The 25,818-nt window shown below is 36.5% G+C and overlaps 1 long non-coding RNA gene across 3 annotated transcripts in view; it reads right to left on the minus strand.

The window, feature by feature from the left end:
- LOC143676199 (uncharacterized) overlaps positions 1-25,818 on the minus strand; it is an 85,127-nt gene that overhangs the window by 13,678 nt on the left and 45,631 nt on the right. For 2 of the 3 annotated variants that reach the window (XR_013171907.1, XR_013171906.1), the window contains exon 2: positions 15,172-15,268. This is a non-coding gene — a long non-coding RNA (uncharacterized LOC143676199). Of the gene's footprint in view, positions 1-10,533; positions 10,570-15,171; positions 15,269-25,818 lie in introns of all 3 variants that reach the window. The other variant, XR_013171905.1, reaches the window with a different exon arrangement.

Below are 25,818 nucleotides of genomic sequence, written 5' to 3' on the forward strand. Positions count from 1 at the left end.
TAACCATTACAGGGACAGCCAAGCAGAACCTCATCTCAGGAATCTCATTCCTCTTATTAGAAAAATAACTTTAAGCTGCACCCTAGATGAGGGTGGGTGAAAAGAACCAGAGGGAGTATGAAGGGAAGCAGGTGTTACATTTCAGTGTCTTTCAGCAGGTACAGGTCTAAGAAAGGATGAGGGTGTGGGTCAGCACTCTGGACAGAGCCTGCAAAATACACTGTGTCCAGGTTGGATCTGAAAGACCTGATGGCAGAGTTCAGGGAATGCCTGCTCATCAAATCACCCAATTCACACAAATATTAAGGGATGGAGTCTAGAAACACGTTCAGGTCAGTATAATTTCAACATGTCTGCTCTCCCACTGGCCAGGTTATTTCCTCCATATTGAAAAGCTAGGGACTTATGTGTACTCCTTCCCTAAGGAATTTGCAAGTGAAAAATGAAATATGGAAAAGGTAATGCTTAGCCTAAAGGTCTGCATTCCTCACTGCTTGTTGAAGTTACCAGCAGTTTATTTATTACTCTTTTAGATTTCTTTTCCTCTTGCCAGAAGACAGCCAATTTCCTGAATGTCACCATCACACACATATAAGCCCCCCAAATAATCATCATTTAACAGAGATTCCCCCAATTATCCATGCCCTGGTTAAGCCATAAAGGACCGTTTGGTCTGATTAGCTATTCTCAGCCACTAGTCAATTAGCTGAGTAATCTCTGCTTGTCTTACTCTGTTAGCTATTTGCACAAGGCCAGAAGAAAGTGCTGCAGGAAGAATACTTCAACTGCTTTTGCATTCATAGAGCAGCCAGAAGAGCTCTGTTAATAAAATCTGCAGCCATTCTAACTCCCTTAACCTTTCAAAGTTCATCTGTGATAGATTTGTGCTGTGCTTCTGCTCTACTCAAGCCAAGGGAGAGATATATACCGCATTTCATTTTTCTAAAAATTAACAGATCATTAAAATAGGGAAAGCTTCTTTCTATATTCCTGTGGACAATAAAGCTCAAGGCAATTAATTCCACATCTCTGACCTACCAGGGAAAAAATGAGTTGGATTACAGCCCCTGGTGTGTCTGATGAACCCAATTTCCCACAAGTCCCCAAGAAATGATAATGAGATCATTTTGGATAAATATGTTCGATGTTCAAATTCCCAAACCAAATCTTTCCCATGTCTGAATAAAAGGAAGAAGAATTAGCAAATATTCATTATAGGATTAATCTTACTTTCTGTTTCCAAATGTACTTGTGACTTAAGGTAGCATTTCTCAAAGTATGTTTGCTGACCTGTGATAAAAGTAACTATATATAAGCTAGTATTGTTGTACTTTTGGTTTGTAACTCCTCTTTTTTTCTAATATGATTCAAAAGGCTAATTCATAAAATGATTCTTATAAAACTGTATTAATAGATACACAGTACATAAATGTGTAATCTGTGACAGTAGCAATTTAAAAGGAGAGGGACAGAGATGTGTAGGAGCAGAGAATTTGTAGAGTATTGAAAATAAATTGGTATTATTCAAACTAAGTTGTTATAATTTTTAAGAGGTTAATTGTCATAGCCAAAAGAGGAAACTTGTCCAACATTGGAAGGTAATGTCAAACTTTGCCTACACAGAGGCTTGTGCGCAAATATTCACTATTATTTGTAATTGTAAAGAATTGCATATGGAATAGGGATTAAGGTTTAAAATGTTCAGAGTTCCTGTTTGGAGTGATGGAAAGGTTTTGGTAATGGATAGTGGTGCTGGTAGTACAACACTGGAATGTATTTAACAACACTGAATTATGTCTGAATGTAGTTTAAAGGGGGAAATGTTAGGTTGGATATATGGTATTAGAAGAAAAATTTTAAAAAAGAATCCATGGAACTGCACTACACAAACAGTAAACCGTAAGTTAAACCATGGACTACAGTTATTAGTATAATTACAAAAATATACTTTCATTAATTGTAGCAAATGTACCACACGATGCAAGATGCAAGTAATAGGGTGATATGTAAGAATCCTGTACTTTATGTATGATTGTTCTGTAAACCTAAAACTTCTCTAATAATAAAAAAGTGGAAACAACCAATGACCTTAAACTTATCAATGGATAATTAAAATATGGTATATCAAATAATGTAATGTTACTTGACAATAAAAATGAATGAGGGGTGCACAGGTGGTTCAGTGTAGAATGCTCGCCTTTCATGCGGGAAACCTGGGTTTGATTCCTGGACCATGCACCCCCAACCCCCCCCCCAAAAAAGAAGAATGTGGACATGCAAGAGACCCAGGCCCAGGTTTGATTCCTGGGCCATGCACCCAAGAAAGGCGTATTCATGTATGCTACAATATAGACCAACCTTGAAGTATTATGCTAAGTGAAAGAGGCCAATCATGAAACAACATTGTGTGATTCCATTTATGTGAATATGTAAAACTAGAGACAGGACACATTTTATTACTTAATTTATATGAATCGGCATAGCTAGAGACAGATATTAGATTTTTGGTTGTCCAGGGTGAAGTGGCAAAGGATGGGAGAAATGGGGAGCAACTTCTTATAGATTTGGGGTTTCTTTCTAGAGTGAGTAAGATATTCTAAATGTAGCTTGTGGTAATGATCACACAACTCTGAACATACTAAAAATAATGACTTTAGCGCTTCCAATGGGTAAATTGCATGTTATATGACTTATTTCTCAATAAAACCATTTTTAAAATGTGCCTATGTATTACAAAGAGGAAACAAACAGCAAATTTAGTTAACATCCTTGGTTTCCTCCAGATACTGGTTGGGTTATAAGTGGGTGTTTAGTAAGATAAGGATGCAGGGTTAGCAAACTGAAAACAGGGCTCAGAAAAGAGAACAATTGGAGAGGACAAAAAAAGTGGGTCACCAAATTCAGACGGGGTCAGTCTGAGCAACCACACTTTAAGATTAGGGTTTGCAGAGCTATTGAGGGAATTTAGGAAGGGGATAGGGCTCCTCAGGCTAAAACCACAGGGCAGCATTCTACAGTCCAGAGAATATATCTTATAAACCCTGTGGTATCTCTGGGTATAAAAGATATCCTCCTTGATCTTAAAGGGGCAGCATGCACACCCTGTGTCTCATAAGCCAAGAGAAACACCAGGTCTCCAGTTTGATGCTGGCAACATTGCTTTAAATAAAAAACTCAAAAGGAACCACCCCTCAAGTCAAGAGACCTGAGGTCTTAAACAGTCCATTTGGAATTAAATTAATCTCCTATCATGCCAGATATGACTAATCTCACTTTTGTCTCCTCTCCTGTTTCTCGGGTAAAGTTGACCACATCTCCTTATGTCTCCACTGGGCCCATACATAATCCCTTGGCAGTACATATTCATTGCATTTGTGTTTACCTCTCTCTCTTGAGCAGCTCTCCCTTAAAGGACAGGAACTATTTTTTGTGTTTCTGAATCCTGAGCACCTGACAGAGTGCCTGTCATATTCATAGATGGAGCCTGAGGACAGTCCTGAGGGTTTGTTAGGCCCCATGACATTCCAGACAGTACATATTAAAAAGTGTTCTTGGGGCCATTCTTTTAGGACACATCACTAGCTGCAGCACAGTAGATCTGTGTTAATGTGCCTCCCAGGCCTTGAAATAGCTGTAGGATTCCTAACCAAGCACCCAGCTTCTGTCTTTCACCCTCTGACCCTACTTGCACCTTCCTAGACAACAATGATTCAGGGGATGTCTAGTCAGTGAAATGGTATAGACCCTGATATAGGATGGACTCTGTGTCTGTATTTCCTACTCTAATTATTGGCTATGTGACCTTGAGCAAGTTAAATCCCATGTGCATAAAATTCTTCAAGTGTAGATAGGGTTAATAATATCTACCACATCAAATTATTGTGAGGATAAAATGAGTTAATGGATACAACATGATTAAAATAATCACAATGTGCATTAGCTATTATTAAGATTATTGTAAAATATCTATAATAATGTCACTTCCTCAGATGGTTGCTATTAAGCTATCACAATTTCTTCACTTAAATAGAATGTGATAAATACTAGCTATAATCATTTCTTAACTGCAGTCAGTGTTACTTACCTATAAAAATAAGAGGGAAATTAAGTTTGCAGTTAAAAAGGAATTTTATTTCATTCCATTCTTTAAAGCAAAGTGTATGAAATGAAAAAAACACCCTCACCTTTCCCTGAAGGAGAGGGCCCAGCTTAATATTAATCTTCATGAGGCTCGATCATTTACATTTTATATACAGTCATGAGGTTAGAGAAGAGAATGCAAATGGTCACTCACACCAGCAGTTAGAGAGGGAAGGAAGCCAATTCCAAAGTTGTCACTTTGTTCTATTTTTCCACCCCTGGCATTCACAAAAGCAGGCTTGATGACCTTACATAAATCATAGTTACAGACTTGACAATAGTTGTGAAGTATTTGTCATAATGGAAAACCTGTAGACTCTGGAAGCAGGTGTACCTGGGTCATTTTGCTAAGGTGTGACATCTGGTAAAATATTTAATTTCTCGGAACATCTATTCTTCTGAAGTTGTAATGAAGATCACAGACAATGACAATGAAAAGCTTCAGACACTTCCTGCTATTTAATATGCATTTAATATATAATAGCTACTCTCATGAAATTTAACGAGGCCTTTAAAAGTCAAGAGAGAAGGGTCTTACTGTCCTCTGCCCCAACCTTGCCCTCAGGCTCCTTAGCTGACATAGACCTGAGATTTTCCACATTGGGAAAGTCCCAGCAGCTTCTGCTCCGAAATTGTATTTAAAATGACAGCTGGGAAGCATGGGAAGGTGAAATTATAGAACCTGGAGACAGATAGAATGTAGGGGTCATAAACAGCACAGTTCAATGCTGACTCCTCCAGTTTGCGTTTAGTTGCCAGAGAGTGTGGTGTTATCCACCAAGATACAAAGTTCTGGAGAAACGGCAATTTGTATACAGATCTCTTAGACAAAGTGCTCCATTGGCTAGAGTTGATTATTCAGATTTGATACTCAGGGAGATGCTATGAGCTTCAGATAACAATGTGAGTGGAATCTTCCTATGGATGGAGCTGCGGCAATGAGGATTGGAATGGAGAGCGTTTGGACAGCTTGTCACTGGACTGGGCAAGGGGAATGCTCACCATAAGTTGGGGCTGTGGACAGGAGAGGCTGAGCCTGTTGAGGACACCAAGGGGAAAGAGGCACACACACCAGAAGACCCTCCAGAAGGAACAAACTGACCCAGGGAAGATGGTCAGTCCTAGATAGGACTAGGAGCCCATGGAAAGCAGAGAAACCATTTTTGATAACAAGGAAATGAGAACAATATTAGGATGCAAACAGAGATGGTGGAAATTCACGGAGAGGAAAGTTATGTAAGATCTGAAGGAAGTGCCAGAGGTAATGTTACCAGACGAAGGCCATGGGTTCTTTTGCCCGACAGGCTCAATAACCAATTCCTGAGATGCTAGAAATTATAAGAAAGGAAGAGTTTATTTCTAGGTGCGTAGTAGGAGAGCGGACGGCCTATAAGCCCAAAATCCATTTCCTGAACTGCAGTAATTCTGATAGTTTCGTTAGAGAAAAGATGGGCATTGTTTAGGATAATGAGCACAGTAGCCCCAGAGGTGTTCTAATTATTGAGCATGAGCAGGTGGATTGCACACTCAGTCACAGGTAAGGAAATGATGGAGTATTGTAATGGCATATAGGTGACTTGAGGTCAAAGTCCAAGTTACCGTGCATGTCAGGCAGGCCCACTCTGGCTAGATGCAATCTCAGTTACCAAGACAGCCCCAGACTTGGGGTGGGTCAGCTCTGCGCTGACACAAGACCCTTCATAATAAATATTACGGGCTGTCTTTAGTGATAACAAGACTCTAAAGTTTAGAAAAATGTATAACTGGGTACAAATGAAGGTTAGTCACAAGGTTTTTACAATTTCAGGGGCAGAAGATAAAGGCTATACAATCATTATCAGAGATTAAAGATTTCAGGAATTTCCCTCTAGCTATTCTAATATACCAGAAAGGAAAAAGGAATATCTATATAATGGTTATGTAAGCAAAATCATCCCTTAAATCCTGATTTCTTGGTTACAATAGAGAGTGAGAAAGAAGTTTGGTGAGAACAAAGAGATAGCGAACAAGACAAGGAGGCCCAGGGAATAAAAACAGTTTATATATTGGGAAATGGGAGTAACCATTGAGGAAAAATAAAGACAATGGCCTAAAATATTCAGAGTGATATGGAAATCTAAAGCATGATGAGCATAAACTAAGTATTAAAAATGAACTTTAAATCAAAAGAATAAAACTATTTTAAAGGCTAAGAAAATAAATACACAGAAGTGTTAAAGCTAGAATAAGCTAGTGAGAACTATTGAGCATGGTTTCAGTGTAGTTTTCAGAGCAGATTTTGGCATATGAGTTGGGCAATTGCTTAGATGACACACATTTTCTGGGTTTCCTTGACAAAAGTCATCCTGAAAACCTGAACCAGAAAACTTTATCTCTGGGTCTCCCTCTCAGAAGTTCTTTCTTGCAGGTAGAAGCAGTTTGGACACCAGTGTGACTCAGTATTAAAAACTGAGTCAAGGCAGCTTAGGGCCAAGTATGGCCTATTTTAATAAATACAGTAGACTACCTGGAGGAGTACAATTCACCTGTAACACCTCCTACCTGACTGGAGATTGACCTCCTGCCTTCTGCCTCAGACATCCCTCAAAACTTTGGCTGCTGCAACCTTGAGCAGCTCACACTGAACACATCCTATTTTGAGAAAACAGCACATACCAAAATGTTTCCCAGTTCTTACCAATACTTGCCCACAAGTCCTTAGCCCTTAACCATCGCTATTCCTTAACCATGTATAATCTGTAAAGCAGTTGCCATAAGCACAGATATATTTGAGTGAACTTGTCATCTCATGGTCCATGACAAAGTAGCTGCAGCTTTCTGTAAGCACGTTCCCTCATAAATATTTTTGAACTTGACATGTAGGCATTTAGTGCCTCTTTCTTCAGAATTCAAAAGAGCTCCACTGCAGGACCATTTGGGGCAACCCTGGCTCAGTCTTCACCTATTTCTTCTCTTAGAATAGATCCTGATGTTGGTTCAGCAAGATGCAACAGAAGTACAGGGAACAGTCAGATTCCTGAAATGGAAGAATGCCTGGGACCCCAAGACAGCACAAACCCAGAACAAAATGCAGGATCAAAAATATGCAAAGTACCCTGTACTTAACTTTCTCTTTTGGCTGATCTTGATAGAAGGACTAAACTCTGAAGGGGAAAAACAGCCAATGCAGAACCAACCTGCAAAAACTATGAAAGGGGATGTTTTGTGTTGGTTTGTTTATATTGGTTAATTTTTGGAAATCAAGGAAATCTCAGTTATATCACTAACTGGAAACAGACTTCAGGAATACAGCTAGTGACTCAAACCTAAGTTAAAATATTTAAAGGCACAGTGTGTCAAAAAATAATTATGAGCCAAATAAAAAATTAGGAAATGATGACTAATCCAGAGGGAAAAATAAAAATTCAGAAACCACCACCAAATAAACAGACTGTGGACATACCAGAAAAAAACTTTTAAAATCTTCACTATGCTCATGAAGATAAAGAAAAACATGTAGAAAAACTAAAATATATCAAGAAAAGTATGCACAATGAGAATTTTTATAAGGAGAAATTTTAAAAGGAATCAACCAGAAATACTGCAGTTGAAGATAGCAATACCATAAACAAAAATTCTCTAGAGGGATTCAATAGAAGATTGGATCTGGAGAAGGAAAGAATGAATGAAATTTAAAAATAGACAATTAAAACAAGTCAGGCTAAATAGGAAATAGAAAGAAAAGAAAACGGAAATTTAAAAAGTGAACAGAGTCTAAGAGACTTGTGGGACACCATCACGTATAGCAATACACCCATATGAGGACCTGGAGGGAGGGAAAAAGAAGAAAATGACATAAAGATGTTCTGATGGAATTAATGTATTTTTATATAGAAAGAAGATATCCTTTATTGGGTCCACAATATGGTGATTTTGAACTATATGTACCCCAGAAAATCATTATCCTAAAGCTAAACCATTCTTCTGGATGTAAACCCATTGTAATTAGGATTTTTAAAAAGTTTTTATTGTATAGTATAACATATATACAAAGCAAAGAAAGGAGAAAACAATAGTTTTCAAAGCACTCTTCAACAAGTAGCTACAGCTACAGGACAGGTCCCAGAGTTTGTCATGGGCTACCATACCATCATCTCAGATTTTTCCTTCTAGCTGCTCCAGAATATGGGAGGCTAAAAAGAATAAATATTTTTTTATTATCAAAGTTGACTTTTTTTCTTTTTTGTGAAAAAAACCCATATACAAAAAAGCAAAAAACTCAAAGCATAGGACCACAGTTCATTGTAGAGCATATTTCAGAGTCCGGCATGGGTTACAGCTCCACAATTTTAGGTTTTTACTTCTATCTGGAGATTCTGGAGACTAGAAAAGATATCAATTCAATGATTCAGCAATCATATTCGTTTCTCAAATCCTATCTTCTCTGTATAATTCTACCATCTCTGTAAAACTCTACCATCACTTTTGATCTTTCTATCCCTCTCTTTAGGGGTGTTTGGGCTATGGCCATTCTAACTTTTCATGTTGGAAGGGTCTGTCAATAATATGGGGTAGGGAGATGGAATTATTTGATGTTCTGGAGAGGATGATCCCTCTAGGTTTCAGGATTTATCTGGTTCAGGGATCTATCTGGAGGTTGTAGGTTTCTGAAAAGTTAGTCTAGTACATCAAACCCTTGTGGAATCTTATATATTGCTCTAGGTGTTCTTTAGGATTGGCTGGAATGGCCCTGGTTGGGGTTTGGTAGGTTATGATAGGCAGCAATGTCTAACTGATACTTGCATAAGTGTAACCTCCAGAGTAGTCTCTTGACTATTTGAACTCTGCCACTAATACTATATTAGTTACAGTTCTTTTCTCCCTTTTGGTCAGGGTGGAATTGTTGATCCCACAGTGCCAGGGCTGGATTCATCCCTGGGAGTCATCTCCCATACCACCAGGGAGACTTTCACCCTTGGATATCATGTCCTACATATGGGGGAAGGCAATTATTTCACTTTCAGGGTTGGACTTAGAGAGAGTGAGGCCTCATCTGAACAACAAAAGAGGTCCTCCAGAAGGAACTCCTAGGCATACCTATAGGTAGGCTAAGATTTTCTGCTATCTACATAAATGTCACAAGAGTAAGCTTCAAGATCCAGGGCTTGGCCTATTGATTTGGGTGTCCCTAAAGTTTGACACAGTATCAGGGGATTCCCTGATAGTAAAGTTTAATAGTTCCATATTTTTTCTCAAGGGACTTTGCTAATACTTTTTGATTATCTTCTTAATATACTCTAGAATGTATCCAGGCATTATATTAAACTTTACAGGATTAAAAGTCCTCTTTCTTATTCTGGGCTCCCTGTGTTTCAATTTTAAAATCAGATAGGTTGAGTTAGATTATGTGTTAGAGAAAATTTCAGTTCCAGACCAAATAAACCTTTCTTCCTTTGGTTTCAAAGAGTATGTGTGGTTCTAAAATATAGACAATGTCTTCCTTACCCCTGTGTTCTTAATTACTTCAACCCCAATCTGATTCGCTTCATTTTTATCTCTAAATATTAGGTTATATATACATATATATATAAAACAGCCTCTCAAAATTCAGAAATAATAATTACCACTCTCGACTAAATGTGTCTGCTATAAAAGTTTAAAATCTTGGCCCCTGTTTTCTTATAAGCATTTTCTAAAGGAGACCATACAATAATTGTTCTTTCATTTCTGGCTTATTTTGCCTCATCAAATGTCCCTTATGTTCATTCACATTATTGCATGCCTCACAACTTCATTCTTTTTTGCCGCAGCACAACATTTGTTCATACGTATATACCATCAATTGCCAATCTACTTCTCAGTCAGTGTATCCTTCAGCCACCTGCATTCATCAGACATCATGCATTGTAACTAGTATCTTTTGATTCATCTATTTCAGTTAAGGTGTGACCCATCTTATTCAAGATGGGACTTAATCTTATTCCTGGATTCCTTTACAAATGGAATGATTATAGACAAGAATAAAAGAGAAAGCCATAGAAGCAAGAAGCTGAAATCAGTGAAACCTGGAAGAGAAGGTAAAGGCCAGCAGATGTCACCATGTACCTTGTCATGTGGTAGAGGAGCCAAGAATCACTGGCAGCCCCTCTTCAAGAAAAAAGGATGGTCTTGATGATGTTTCAAGTTGGACATTTTCATGGACCCAAACTGTAAGCTTATAAATTTCCAGTACTTAAAGATGAGCCACTTCATGGTATCTACTTTAAGCAGCCTGGAAACTAAAACAGCACCTAGCAGAACCCCAAAACATATAAACCAAATATCGATACAATTGAAGGAAGAAATCTATGGTTCTACATCAAAAGTAGGAGACTTCAGGGTGGGTCACAGTGGCCCAGTAGGCAGAGTTCTCACCTTCCATGCTGGAAACCAGGGTTCGATTCCCAGTGCCTGCCCATGCAAAAAAAAAAAGTAAGAGACTTTATAATTCATAATAACAGATGGAATAAGAAAAAATATGAGTAAATAAATAGAAGACTTGAATGAATCTAACACTTTACATAGCAGCAGTAGAAAATACATTATTTTCTAGTTCACATAGACCATTCTCTAGGGTAGATGATATATAAGGTCACAAAAGAAGTCTTAACATGTTTAAAAATATTTAAATCATACAGTGTATATTCTATCACCACAATGGAATGAAGCTAGAAATCAATAACATAATTCACAAATATGTGGAAATAGAGCAATGCACTCATAAACACCAATCAGTCAAAGAAGAAATCACAAGGGAAATTGAAAAGTATCTTGAGGCAAAAAAAGAAAAACAACATAGCATATCAAAATTTATGAGAAGCATCAAAAGCAGTACTGAGATGGAAATTTACAGCTTAAATGCTACTTGAAAAGAAAAAAGATCACAAACCAGAGATTTAATCTCACAACTGGATGTTCTAGGAAAAGAAGAGAAAACTAAAACTAAAGCAAGCAGATAGGAAGAAGTAACAAAGCTTAGAGTAGAGATAAATGAAATAGAGAATCAAAAACAAGCACAATAGAAATAATCAGAGAAACTAAATGTTGGTATTTTGCAACCAACAATAAATCCATAAACTTTAGTTAGACTAAAAACAGCAGACAGGTAAAACTAAAATCAGAAATGAAAGGGTAACAGTACTATGAAAGCCACAGATGTAAAAAGGATTATAAGAGGACACAATGAAAAACAGAACTTTTCTCAAAAGTTCAGTAGGAGCGGTCCCTGTCTACTACCACCTAGTGTGCAACCTTGCTTGAAAGGATTTATGAGAGGAGGATGAGGGGAACTCTCTTCAGAGATTTAACCCATGTGTTCTGCCCAGCAGAACCTACCAAGAACTGCCCTGGAGATCAACCCCAAGACAATAGTGCTTTACAAGCTTAGCAAAAGCAACTCCCCAAGACTCATGCCAGCTCCTTTGTCTTACAGCATTGAGACCATCTACAACTCTAACTCATGCTGACTTTGAGTAGCCAAAAATTTGGTTCACTTTTTATTCCACTTTCACCCCCCTTTTTATGTACAGATGGCTGCTTCACATCAGAGGGCAGAGCACACCTTTGCTCATTTCCAAACCCTCGCAAAAAATCTGGTAGGTACATAGCAAGGATTTCATGACAGAAGACAGTGACTGAAACCTAACCATTTGTAAGAGTATGCAAGTCACTGGCAATTGGTTGTACACAGTATTGGCATCCTGCAATTCATGTTTTAGCATCACAGGCTAATGCATCAAAAGAAGACAGATGAGGATCTGTACCTTCAGTTCCTTCTGTTCTCTTTTTGAAATTTATTCATCCACAAAGAATCTCCTAATCATTAAAATGAGAGACTGAGGCTACTGGCCTAAGAATCGGGGAAGTGATCGGCTTTTACATATAAGGTATTTGGATCCATGATCTGATCATTTGAGCACAAGGATGGCAATCATGAGCCCCATGGCAGAAAGCACAGCATCATTTATTGGCTCACCAGTTTTCAGCAGCTACATGATGCTCTCATCATTGCAGTAAAACCCTTGATGGTAAGGTTTGATGGTGCTTTTCTTGATGATGAGGAAGGGCAGACACAAGTTCTGAGGCTGTGAACATGTCCAAATCAATGCATCATCAAGCAACATTTTCTCCCTAATGACAGGCTGCCCCAGTCCTGTGTTCTTCCTCTACATAGCCAGGCAGTTGGTGACATCCCTCGATGTCTCCCTTCTCTTCTGGGTTTTGTTGCTTCACCTTTTTGCTTCCCTGGCTTTCTCAGATGGAAAAGTTTTAGCAATGCATGGTGGTGATGGTTGCATAATATTGCAAATGTAATTAACACAACTCTATTATATATTTGGATGTGGTTAAAGGGGGAAATTTTAGATTATACATACATACATACATACATATATATATATATATATATATATATATATATATATATATATAAAGTTTAAAGAAACACTTAGAATTGTACAGCACAAGCAGTACACCCTGTTGGATATTGTTAAAAGTAAAAATGTAATGATGTTGTTTTATTAATTGTAACATAGGAACCACACTAATGCAAAGTCCCAGTAATAGGGAAAACTCTTTATATGTGGGAACTCTGTCCTTTCTGCATGACTTTTCTCTAAACCTACAACTTCTGTAATAAAAAGTATAAATTAAAGAAAATCACCACAGTGGACTCGAAGAGACCAGTTACAACCTGGGAGAGGATATCTGCAACATACAAGAAATGAATTATGAATGTTGGAACATAAAGAACCACTATAAATCAATAAAAAATGTCAAACAATCCAACAGAAAAATGAACAAAAGAATTTAACAGACATTTCACAGAATTTGACAAACCAAATGGCCAATAAACTTCTATAAAGATGCTCACTCACCTTATTGATCAGAGAATGCACAGTAAAGCCAAAATTAGATTCAATTTCTTACACATGATATTAATACAAGTGAAATGACTTACAATGTTTAAGTCTTGTGAGAACGTAGAGCAAGGGACAGGTTTATATTCTCCTCATGGGACTGTAAAGTAGCTTTTTAAAAACCTATTTAGGACAAAGTTTAACATTACCTGCAAATGTTGGGCAAGGATCTACTTTTGGCTCTGACATGGTAGTTTGTTCTAATTAATCCTCGCATTAAGGATGGCAATGACAGGTAAAATATAAAAAAAATCTGTTCAAAGCCGTGGAGAGATTTTTATAACAGCTGTGAGATTAATTTAGTCATAAAAGCCTGGGAGAGGGTTAACAAGTGGTCAGCTATTACCATTGTAAAAGAAACATCCTAGATAAACTGCTAGAAATTCAAAATTATTTTCCAAGCAGTTCAATAGATTCAAGAGATTTTATGTACATAAGAAAGGAGATGACTCAAAGAAAATCAACAAGGGAAACATTTTTTAAGTGAAGAGGTAAATTTCAGTGAATCAGTTCCCAATGGAGTCATTAGAAGAACAAAATTTGCAGTAAACATTCTGAACTCTGGAATGCAGGTAGAGTGCAATTTGTAGGATATTACATTTACAAAACTGCTTACATAGTTACTCCTCTGAAGTAAGAATTTTGAAATGTACATGCCAGTTCCCAATGACTGGGGAAGGGGGATGACATCAAGGCCACAAATTCGAGGTGGCATTTAATTCTCATGTATTTTCTAATTTTTATCATGTGGCGTAGTGACCAACAGAAAGCAATATGCTTAGGTCTTGCAGCATTCTTATTGGGGTCGGGAGACACGAATATGGGTTCAGAGCTACCAAGGTAGCCAGGATATGAGGGCCCAAAAAGGCTTCTCTAAGCAGCCATCTCAATCACTTATTCATCCATTTCAAAAAAAACAGGAATACAATATCAAACTCAACCCAAATGAAGTAGAAAGAATAAAATGATAAAGATGAGAGAAGAAATTTGTGAAAAAGAAAACAGACAAAAAATAGAGGTAAACAAAGCCAAAAGTTGACTGTAAATAAGACTCATAAAGATGATAAATCCCTGATAAGAGAGGGACAGAAACAGAGAGACATAAAAGAGAAAGAAACAGAAGTTTCAGTGTTCAAGATCAGGAATAAATGAGAACATCATTACAAGTTCTGCTCCATAATGAGAGGATGGCATGAAAAACTTTGTGCCAACAATTTTGAAAATTCTGATGAAATGGTAAAATTAATACTTCAAAAATCATTTTAATAATCCCAACCAGGAAAGTTAGGAGATATTATTTTTATGTCAATTAAATAAATTGAATCCATAATTTTAAGAAAACTTTACCCACAAAGGAAATTTCAGGCCTATATGGTTGAATGGTAAATTCTTCCAAATACTTATGTATGAAATATTAGTCTTCTTATACAAACTCTACCTGATGATAGAAAAAGAATAATGACTTCCAAATTCAATTTATGAAACCATCAAAATTTTGATATCAAAATCTGACAATATTATAAGAAAGGAAAATTATAGACTAAATCTCTCTCATTAATATCTATCATGAACATGGATGACAAAATTTTAAAATATTAACAACCTGACTCTAATGACATATGAAAATTGTAACTCATAGCAATCAAGTTGGGCTTATTCCAGAAATGAGAGTTGAGTTTAACTTTTAGAAACCATTAATATAATTAATCACATTTATAAAAATAAGAAAAAACTACGTATCATCATCTCATGAGGTAAAAAAAGCATTTCATAAAATTCAATACCCATTTTATATTAACAACAATGACATAATCCACAACAAACATTTTACTTGTAGGTGAAACACTGAAAGATTTACTCCTGAGATAAGGCAGAAAACAAAGATGTCCATTTCTATTTATACTCTATTGACCTAGACAATACAGTAGGTAGAGAAGAATAATTAAAGCTATGAGGATCTGAAATGAAGAAATAAAAATGTAATTTTTACATAATACCATGGAGCATAATAGAAAATCCAAATTATTTGAATTAATTAATTAATTTAGGTAGTGTGTAAATTATACCTATTTAGCAAATATTTACTTTTACTCACCTCCTTTGAAGAATCAGATGTGCTTGCCTCACTGATGTTGAACATGACCACATGACTTGCTTTGGTCCATAGGGCAGAAGAGAGAGCATGCCTAGGACTTTAGGGGTTGTGTTAGTTAGATTCAGTTGTCAACTTGGCCAGGTGAGCATACCTAATCTTGCTGCTGCAGACATAAGTCAATGGTACGTGAACCTCATCTGTTGCCAATTGCATCTGCAGTCAGCTAGGAGGCGTGTCTGCTGCAATGAGTGACATTTAACTTAATTGGCTGGTGCTTAAATGAGAGAACACAATGTAGCACAGCCTAAGCAGCTCGGCATTCCTCATCTCAGCACTTGCAGCTCAGCCCAGGCCTTTGGAGATGCAGAAAGAAGTCACCCCGGGGAAAGTTGTTGGAGCCCAGGGGCCTGGAGAGAAGACCAGCAGAGACCATCTTGTGCCTTCCACGTAAGAAAGAACCTCAGTGGAAAGTTAGCTGCCTTCCCTCTGAAGAACCAACAAAAATAAATCCCCTTTTATTAAAAGCCAATCCATCTCTGGTGTGTTGCATTCTGGCAGCTAGCAAACTAGAATAGGGGTCCACGTGTTTTATTCCACAATCTGGGAATTTCCCACTTCTTCTGTGAGAACACACAGCAGCTAGTGCATACCCATCCATCTTGTGTCTCAGAAGGAGATGCATAGCAGAACTGTCCCAGCCAATCCATAGATTTTCAGTCAGAAGCAAAGCAGGCCCAGCCAATGTACTATGTCACAACCTTATGCAGAGCTCTACTAGCTGACCTACTGAATGCCACTGAACTCCAGGGTTGTTTCTTATGCAGCCTTATTGCTGTAATAAACTAACTATTACAAGAAGATACTGGATACAAGGTTAATGTATAATATTCGATTGAAATTCTACGTACTAACCAAAACTAAAAAATGAAAATTTTAAACTAGATAGAATTTATAACAGCATAGAGCTCAAATGTTTATGAATGAATCTAATAAATAATGTGTAAAACTGCTACAGAGCAAGCTAAAATTACTAAGAGAAAATAAAGATGATTTGATTAAATGGAGTGGTAAACCATGCCCATATATACTGTATGACTTGATATTTAAACATGTCAGTTCTCATCCATACTGATTTACAGGCTCAATGGAATGCCAATCAAACCCACATAGATTCTAAACTTTATGTGAAAATACAAAAACAAAACCATCAAAACTAAAATTGCAAGAATAGTGAAGACAACCTTCAAGAAGAATAAAGTTGGATGACATACTACAATGTATCCAAGACTGTAAATAAATTTCAGTAATTAAAACACAGCAGTATTCATGCAAAGAGGGACAAATTAGTCAACAGAACAGACCTACTCATACAGTAAGATTACAGTGGCAGACATGCTCACACACAATCTCCTCACCTAATAATAAAGGGGCAATGCAATGCAGTGGAGAAATTATGGCTTTTTCAATGGTTCAGTTAGATCTTCATTTGGGAAGCAATGAACACTGGCCTGCTTTACACTAACAACAAAAACTAATTCCTGAAGGATCCCATGCTTGAATATGAAAAGTACATCCACAGAGCTTCTGGAAGAAAATATAGAATAATAGTTAAGGAAAGGCTAAATAACTTAACCAAAAAAAGTTTGCCTAACCAGAAAGGAAAGGTTTGATGTGTTAGATGTTAAAATTAAGAACTTTTGTTTAGTAAAACATTCAAAAAGCAAAAAGGCAAGTTACATTGGTAGATTCTCTCTTCTTCCAGTGTATTTGCAAAATAGAAGATTATTATACAGAATATAAAAAGAATCCCTACAAAATCAATCAGGAAGGAGTCAGACAATGTTCTAGTTTGCTAGCTGCCAGAATGCAATATACAAGAAATGGAATGACTTTTAAAAAGGGTAATTTAATAAGTTGCTAGTTTATAGTTCTAAGGCTGAGAAAAGTTTATAGAAATGTCCAATCTAAGGCATCCAGGGAAAGATACCTTGGTTCAAGAAAGCTGAGGAAGCTCAGGGTTTCTCTCTCAAGTGGAAAGGTACATGGCAAACACAGCATCATCTGCTAGCTTTCTCTCCTGGCTTCCTGTTTCGTGAAAGCTCCGCGGGAGTCATTTTCCTTCTTCATCTCCAAAAGTCGCTGGCTGGTAGACTCTGTGCTTCTCGTGGCTATGTCATTCTCTGCTCTCTCAGAAATCTCTAAATCTCCTACTTTCTCCAAAATATTTCCTTTTTTATAGGATTCCAGTAAAGTATTCAAGACCCACTCAAATGGGTGGAGAAACACCTCCAGTTTAACAACCACTATTGATTAAATCACATCTCCAGGGAGATGATCTGATTACAGTTTCAAACATACAATACTGAATAGGGATGAGAAGAAACAGCTGCCTTTACAAAATGGGATTAGGATTAAAACATGGCTTTTCTAGGGTACATACATCATTTCAAACCAGCACAGACAACCTATACAAAAACGGTCAAAAAGTCTTTCATACATATACTTCATAAATGACTAATGGATGGACATATGAGAGCGTATTCAGAATCAGTCATCAAGGAAATTCAAATAAAAACACCAAGAAGATACTAGTATATATCTGCTGAAATGGTTAAAATGCTATATAAATGGCAATACCAAATGTTGTCAAAAATGTGGAGAATCTGGAACTCTCTTTCTCTGCTAGGGAGAATATTTGAAACAGCTTTGGAAAGCTGCTTGGTAGTACCCACTAATGCTACATATGCACTTATGATATGGCTCAGCAATTCTTCACTCCTGGATAAGGGAGGAGGACAGCTTTAGGGAGAGATACATCCTCATGAGCAGCAGAGACACCATTTCCAGACAGCCGGGACATATATGCTGCATATAGTCACCGAAAGAACTGTATGAGAATGTTCATCACAGCCCTATCTGTAATAGCTCAAAGGGTTGTAGACATGGTTTGCTAGTATCAAACTAATGTCCCTGTTATAAACAACTATAAAAATTTGATAAAATATACGAACAATAACTTGTAGAGAGACGATGACTAAAACAAGGCTATTATCCTTGAGAGAAGGGAAGCACTTGAGGAGAATTCCATATTAATCCTCATTTTATCCTTAGATGAAATTTGCATAATCCAGAACATAAGGAAATAGAGTCCAAGAAGAAAACAGAAAGCAACAGTCTCTTTGGGTGGTAGACCAGAGACTGGTTTTCAGGCTGATGACACCTCTGGGATATGTAGTAAAGAGTACCAGAGAACAGTCACAGAGAAGAATTCCAAAAATTTATATTTAATTTCTCATTGAATCCTTGGTCCAAACTTAAGCTGCAGTGTGCAGTCTGATACCCTGGAAGAGCTAGCAGAAAAGATTTACTTGGGGGCTGGAGACCTGTGCAGATATTTGAGATACTATACAGTACTAGAAATTTGTGGAATTTCAGCCCAGTTGTAGTAAATGGATTTGGGAAAGCAGCCCAAACTGTTGGTTGAGATTCCAGGTATACCAAAACCTAGAAATAAGGAATGAATTCTAGAAGTGAGGGACAAACTGAAATGTGCCTGATTCCACAAAGCCTAAACCCAAATGTCAAAAAGATCTAGGTGATCTGCTTGTAATTTAACTGCCTTCCACAACAAATATTCAATACTTTTCAGAAGAAGAATACATGATCCAGAAGTTCTACAATGTATCATCTATAGTGAATGGCCTAAAATTAAAAAATAAGTCTACTTATTTTAATAGATGAGTGAAAAGATTGGTAATAAATGTGCAAAATAGTTAATAGAAGCAGATCCAGGTATTGAAATTAATAAAGCCTTCAAAGAAAATAGAGTAAAACACAGTCAAAATGCATAAATAGATGAAGCATATCAGCAAAATCTAAAATCTGTGAAATTCAAATGTATATTCTAGAACTAAAAAATACATCTGAAATTCAGAACTCATTGGATGGATTTAACTGTAATCCAAACTTCGCCTGATACAGGATTAGTAAATGTAAACACAAATCAGTAAAGTACATCCAAACTGAAGTACAGGGAGATAAAGAATGACAATGATTTATTTGTGAATCAATTGGGTAAAAATTAATAAAACATGATATATTCATACAATTTTATGTTATATATCAGTTTAAATGAACAAAATATAGATATAAATAATACTGTACAGATCACAACAATTAAATGATGAGTGCCAAAGGCAATAATATACCATTTGATTAAATGTAAACACACATACACACACAAGACAATCCCCTACATTACTTTTGGTTACATATACAGAGTAAGAGTAAAAAAAGAGTATAAGATCATAGACTACAAAAATGTATACCAGAAAGATTATGATTTTGGAGAAGTAATCAATGGGTTAAGACTCATTATGAATCAGAAGTTCTTCAAACAAAGTTGTACTCTTTTATTCTTTTCATTTAAAATAATTTGTATAGAACATATGACAAAATTTTTAAAAATTCTGTATGATGGATGCAAGGTTGTTTGCCAATATATTATTTCTGTACTTTCCTACCTCTTTCATTTTTTTAATTTAAAAAATAAACCTATATGCAAAAGTAGTATATGAAACACTGGTGTTGAAAAATATTCGTGCAATGTAAACCATAGATGTTCCCTTTTCCCCCTTTGCCCCTTGTATTATGCTCAACAAGGGCTGACAATTTTACCTTTCATATATTTTTTCTCAGGAAACTAGAAGAAATTATGTTCCACCAAAATAAAAAAGTAAACCAAGATGGTGAAATGGAACAGAGAATACAATGCAGGAATAACTCCAAGGGAATTAGCAGGATGATGGTGATTAGAGATCCCAGGATGACATCTATACACAACTGCAGAACAAAACCAAATCATATTTGGAAGGAAATAAGACACTTTGAGAGATTTCTTCAAGAAGATGGAAATCAGAGCATACCTGCTGCTTCCAAATGGCCTGAAAGAAGAAGTAAACAAGTGGCAAAGAGTTAAGGTTGAGTTAACAATTAGCACCCAGAAAACCAAGCAATTAAATAAAAATAAGCCAATTTTAATATAAAGAAAAACAATGCATTTCATGTGAAAATGCAGGTGATCATAATTGCTTTAAGACTCAGCTGTGCATGACATTTTAATGGCTATGATTTTCTAAATAAGGAATATTAGTCTAATCAACATTATAATACAGCTACATGGGGAGAATGAGAGGTTTAGAAAGGTCCATTTATGGAATGGGATGCAAAAGAAATAAGTGGTCTTCTTTTATAGTAGAAATTTAATGTATAATACCTAAAATAATTTTTAAAAAAAGAACTATAAGCATACTATTTATATATATATAATTATAAAATAATTAGTTAAATTTTTGTTCTAGATTTTTAATTTCTACCAGCCATCGATTGCAATTTGATATTAACGTTTATATACTCCTACATTGCACAAAAACTTGACAGATCAACATATTTGTTTCAGTTTGCTAATGCTGCCAGAATGAAATATACCAGAAATGGAACAGCTTTTATAAAGGAAATTTATTAAATTACATGCTTATAGTTCTAAGGCCATAAAAATTTCCAAACTAAGGCATCCAGAGAAAGATACCTTGACTCAAGAAAGGCTGATGTCTGTCATGTGGGAAGGCGTGTGGCTGGCGTCTGCCGGGTCTTGTTCCTGGTTGCATTACTTCCAGATTCTGAAGCCAGTGGTTTCCTCTCTAAGCATCTGCAGCCCTTCACTTAGCTCCTCCGGGACACACTCTGGGTGTTTGGATTGCTTAGTGTCTCATTGGAAGGTTAGTGTCTCATTGGAAGGTTGGTGTCTTAGTGTCTCCTGAGCTCTGCCATCTCCAAATGTCTGTGTCTAGGTGTCTGTTCTCTCCATCAGCACTCCAAGCATCTTCAAATATCTGTGTCTCTTTTGGCTCTGAGCTTTTTCCAAATGTTTCCCCTTTTAAAGGACTCTAGTAAACTAATCATGACACACCTTGAATGGGCGGAGTCAAGTCTCAATCTAATCAAAAGGCCACACCCACAATGGGGTGGGTCAATCTTGATGGAAACAATCTGATCAAAGATTTCCACGCTACAATACTGAATCAGGATTAAAGGACATGGCTTTTCTGGGCTATTCAACACCATCAAACCTGCACAGTACTCAAGTGCTTCTCTTCTAAATAGGTGCATGAACTTTACTGATGCTTAAATATAACCATTCTTTATCAGGAAAATCTGTTACATCATCCTTCTCAATAACACAGTAATTCCATTATATCCCAGTTTCTTATTCTTTTGAATAAGGCTTCATCCACATTCTTGGAATCACAAATCTGTACCCAGAAGACTGAAATAATGTAGTTAAGTTCATAGTCTAAATACTACACCTAACCAATTACACTGTTCTTATAACAAGGTTGCTTTATTAAAAAGATTAAAAAATAATTAGCCAAGAGAGTAAAAAGTGGTTAGTTAGAGAAAGAAGTGTGGGAAAGGGAGCAGGGGGTGGGTGATTGGTGTTTTCTATAATATAATTTGTAGAACAATGTGATTATTAACTATATATATGAATACTTTGGATAAAATAGACATTTTACAAGAGTGTTAAAGATGATCAGTATCTTTCCTGTCCCTTAATCTAATGCTAATATTATTTTACCTCCCCGTCTCCTACTGCTCTCCCATGTTTTTCATTATATTGTTTTACCAGCACAAATGATACATTACTATAATTTTTATTTTACACAATCAATGGTTGTTTACCATTTCTTTAGAAGATATTTCTTCTTGCATCTCAAATATTCCTTCTGACAATATTTTTCATCACTCACATCTTTAGAATTTCATTTACCATGAATTTGTTTGTATACTCTTTAAGATTTTGGTTTTTAAGAACATCTCTATTTTGCTTCCATTCTAGAAATCTAGTTTTGCTTTGTATATAAATCTATGTTGACTCTTGCTCTCCACTTTGAAAAGAGCTTTTTCCAGAATACCAGTGTTGATTTGTTTTTCACTTTTCTTGCTTAGGGCTCTTTCTTGTACTCATAATTTATGGTAATTTCTCAAACTTTATCTCCTCAAGTACAGCCTGTCCCTCGTTATCTGTATTTTCTTCTTCTGGGTCTCTGGCAACATAGTTTTACTTTCTACCATCTATGCTTCTTAAGTTTTATTTTATCTCTTTCATCTCTTTCTCTCTCTGTATTGTACTCTGTTTAATTTCCTCAAGTCTATTTCTGGCTTGTTGATTGTTTTATGTGTTTAATCTGCTGCTTAAATTAAACAATATTTTATGTTCAATTTTGACTATGATAGCTTAATTTTGGTAAATTTTAATTATTCCACTCAAGCCCTTCTAGTTAATTTTGTAGTCTCTTATTCCTTAGACATACTAAATGTATATTCTTTATGTATTTATTTTAAATTCACTGTTGAATAGTTCTGATATATGTAGTTTTGTGCTCCTGATTCTTCTGCTTGTTGCTTCTATTGCTCAGAGTGGTTTTGTCTTGTGTTTTTGGTGATTTTGCTTTTCTTTTAATATTAGATTATTTAATACATTATGTATGAATTCTTTGAGAATATATATATACATATTTTACCTACAAAAATTTTACCTTACTTTTATCAGAGTCAGTGGGATTACCAGTATGGAACCAAATTAAACCAAATGCTCTACTCATGCCTTTTATTTCTTACTTTTTTTTTATTGGATAACATAAAAAACATACAAAGCAAAGAAAGAAAAAAGCAATAATTTTCAAAGCACTCTTCAACAAGTAGTACTGGAAAGATCCCAGAATTTGTTATGGGCTACCATTCCATCATCTCAGATTTTTCCTTCCAGCAGCTTCAGAACATTGGAGGCTAGAATTTTTTTTTTAATCACCCAATCTACTTTTTTTCCTTTTTGTGAAAAATAACATATAAACCAAAAAGAAATAAATTTCAAAGCACAGCCCAGCAATTAGTTGTAGAACAGATTTCAGAGACTGGTATGGGTTACAATGTCACAATTTTAGGTTTTTACTGCTAGCTACTCTAAGATCCTGGAGACTAAAAGAAATATAATATAATGATTAAGCAATCATACTCATTTGTTAAACCTTACCTTCTCTGTGTGACTTTACCATCATCTTTGACATTTCTTCCACTGTTCTAGTTTGCTAGCTTCTGGAATGCAATATACCAGAAACAGAATGGCTTTTAAAATGGGGAATTTAATAAGTTGCTAGTTTATAGTTCTAAGGCTGAGAAAATGTCCCAATTAAAGCAAGTCTATAGAAACATCCAATCTAAGTCATCCAGGGAAAGATACCTTGGTTCAAGAAGGCTGATGAAGTTCAGGGTTTCTTTCTCAAGTGAAAGGGCACATGGTGAACACAGAGTTTCTCTGTCATCTGGAAAGGCACATGGTGAACATGGCATCATCTGCTAGCTTCTTCTCCTGGCTTCCTGTTTCATGAAGCTTCCCAGGAGGCATTTTCATTCTTCATCTCCTAAGGTCACTGGCTGGTGGACTCTGCTTCTCGTGTCTGTCATTCTGCTCTGCTCCCTCAGAAATCTCTCTCATTCTCCAAAATGTTTCCTCTTTTATAGGATTTCAGAAATTAATCAAGACACACCCACATGGGTAAAGACACACCTCCACTTAATGCAGTTTAACAATCACTCTTGATTAAATCACATCTCCAGGAAGATGATCTAATTACAGTTTCAAACATACAGTACTGAATAGGTATTAGAAGAAATGGCTGCCTTTACAAAATTGGGTTAAGATTAATACATGGCTTTTCTAGGGTACATACATCATTTCAAACCAGCACACCCACTCATTAAGGGTATCTGTGCTATGCCCAGTCTAAAATTTTCATATTGGAAAGGGCTGTTGATAATGAGGGGTAGGGGGTTGGAACAAGCTAATCTTCAGGAGGAGCTGGCCTCTTTAGGTTTCAGGACTAATCTGGTCCAGGGACGCTTATGGAGGTTGTAGTTTTCTTGAAAGTTACTCTAGTGCATATAATTTTTGTAGAATCTTATATACTGCCATGAGTGTTCTTTAGGATTGGCTGGAAAGGATTTTGGTTGGGGTTTGGCAAGTTATGATAGGTAGCAATGGCTAACTGAAGCTTGCATAAGAGCAACCTCCCGAGTAGCCTCTTGACTCTGTTTGAACTCTCTCAGCCACTGATACCTTGTTATTCTTCTTTCCCCCATTTTGGTCAGGATGGCATTGTTCATTCCACAGTGTCAGGCCAGACTCATCCCTAGGTTTCATCTTCCACACTGCCAGGGAGACTTTCATCCCTGGATGAAAGTCCTGTCCCACATAGTGGAGGGGGAGGGGGAGGGCAATGATTTTACTTGCAGGTTGAGCTTGGCAAGAGTTTTACATCTGAGTAACAAAAGAGGTCCTCCAGAAATAACCCTTAGGCATGCCTATAGGTAGGCTAAGCTTCTCTGCTATATACATAAACTTCACAAGAACAAGCCTCAAGGTGAAGGGATTGGCCTACTAACTAGGGTGTTCCTGATGCTTGACACAGTACCAGGGGTTTACCCTGTGGTAAAGTTTAATAGTTCCATGTTTTTTCTGCCATCCCTCAAAGGACTTTGCCAATACCTTTTGATTACCTGCTTAATAGAGACTGGGATGTATCCAGGCATTATATTAAACTATTCCAGATAAAAGGCCATCAATCTTATTCTGGGTTCCCTGTGCTTAGATTGTTTAAATGATCTATTCAGACAGGTTGAATTAGATTATGTGCTACAGAAAATTTATAGACCTTTCTTCCTTTGGTCTCAATGAGTAGGTGCAGTTCTAAAATACAATGTCTTCCTTACCCCTGTGTTCTGAATTACCTTAATCCCAACCTGATTGGCTTCATTTTTGTCTCTAAATACCAGGTTATACATATGTAAAACAGTGTCTCAAAATCTAGAAATAATAATTACCAATTCAGACTAAATGTGACTGCCTTATAGCTTACAATCTACAATCTTTTATTTCTGGCTCATTTCACCTCCCCAAATGTCCCACAGGTTCATTCACAATGTTGCATGCCTCACAACTTTGTTCCTTTTGTAGCAACACAGTATTATATCCTATTCATACACCATCATTTGCCAATCTACTTCTCAGTCAAGGCATCCTTCAACCACCTCCATTCATTAGGCATCATGTATAATGTCCAAAGTGAACAGTCTATCAACATTCTCAATTTTAGATAATTTCATTGTTGCCAAGGGAAAGATAACAAATTAGCACACCAAATAGAAAACCTGAACCTCATCTACATTTGTGTCCTTCCCATTATTTACTCCCAATGTTGCAGTGGTACTATTGATGCTTTCCTGTTAAACATAGCCCATAGCATGCAATAGCTGTTTTCTCCCTATACCCCAAATTTGTGCACTCTTTATACAAGAATCATACCTTTGAAGTAGTTCATGCAATGACTTATTTATATTTGTAGTGTTAATCAGTGGGACACATGGGTCTATAAAACCCCTTTCAATCATGTTCAACTTCAATATGATAATATTACTTCTATCAATTCCCTTACATTTGAGTTCAACCTCATGAGCTAATCATTCACCCATCTCCAGCTTCCATGTATCTCTAGGGCCCCTGTATTCTGTATTATGAGCCTCTGATTTTAC

This window comes from Tamandua tetradactyla, chromosome 3 (assembly GCF_023851605.1).
Source record: "Tamandua tetradactyla isolate mTamTet1 chromosome 3, mTamTet1.pri, whole genome shotgun sequence".
Classification (NCBI taxonomy): Eukaryota; Metazoa; Chordata; class Mammalia; order Pilosa; family Myrmecophagidae; genus Tamandua; species Tamandua tetradactyla.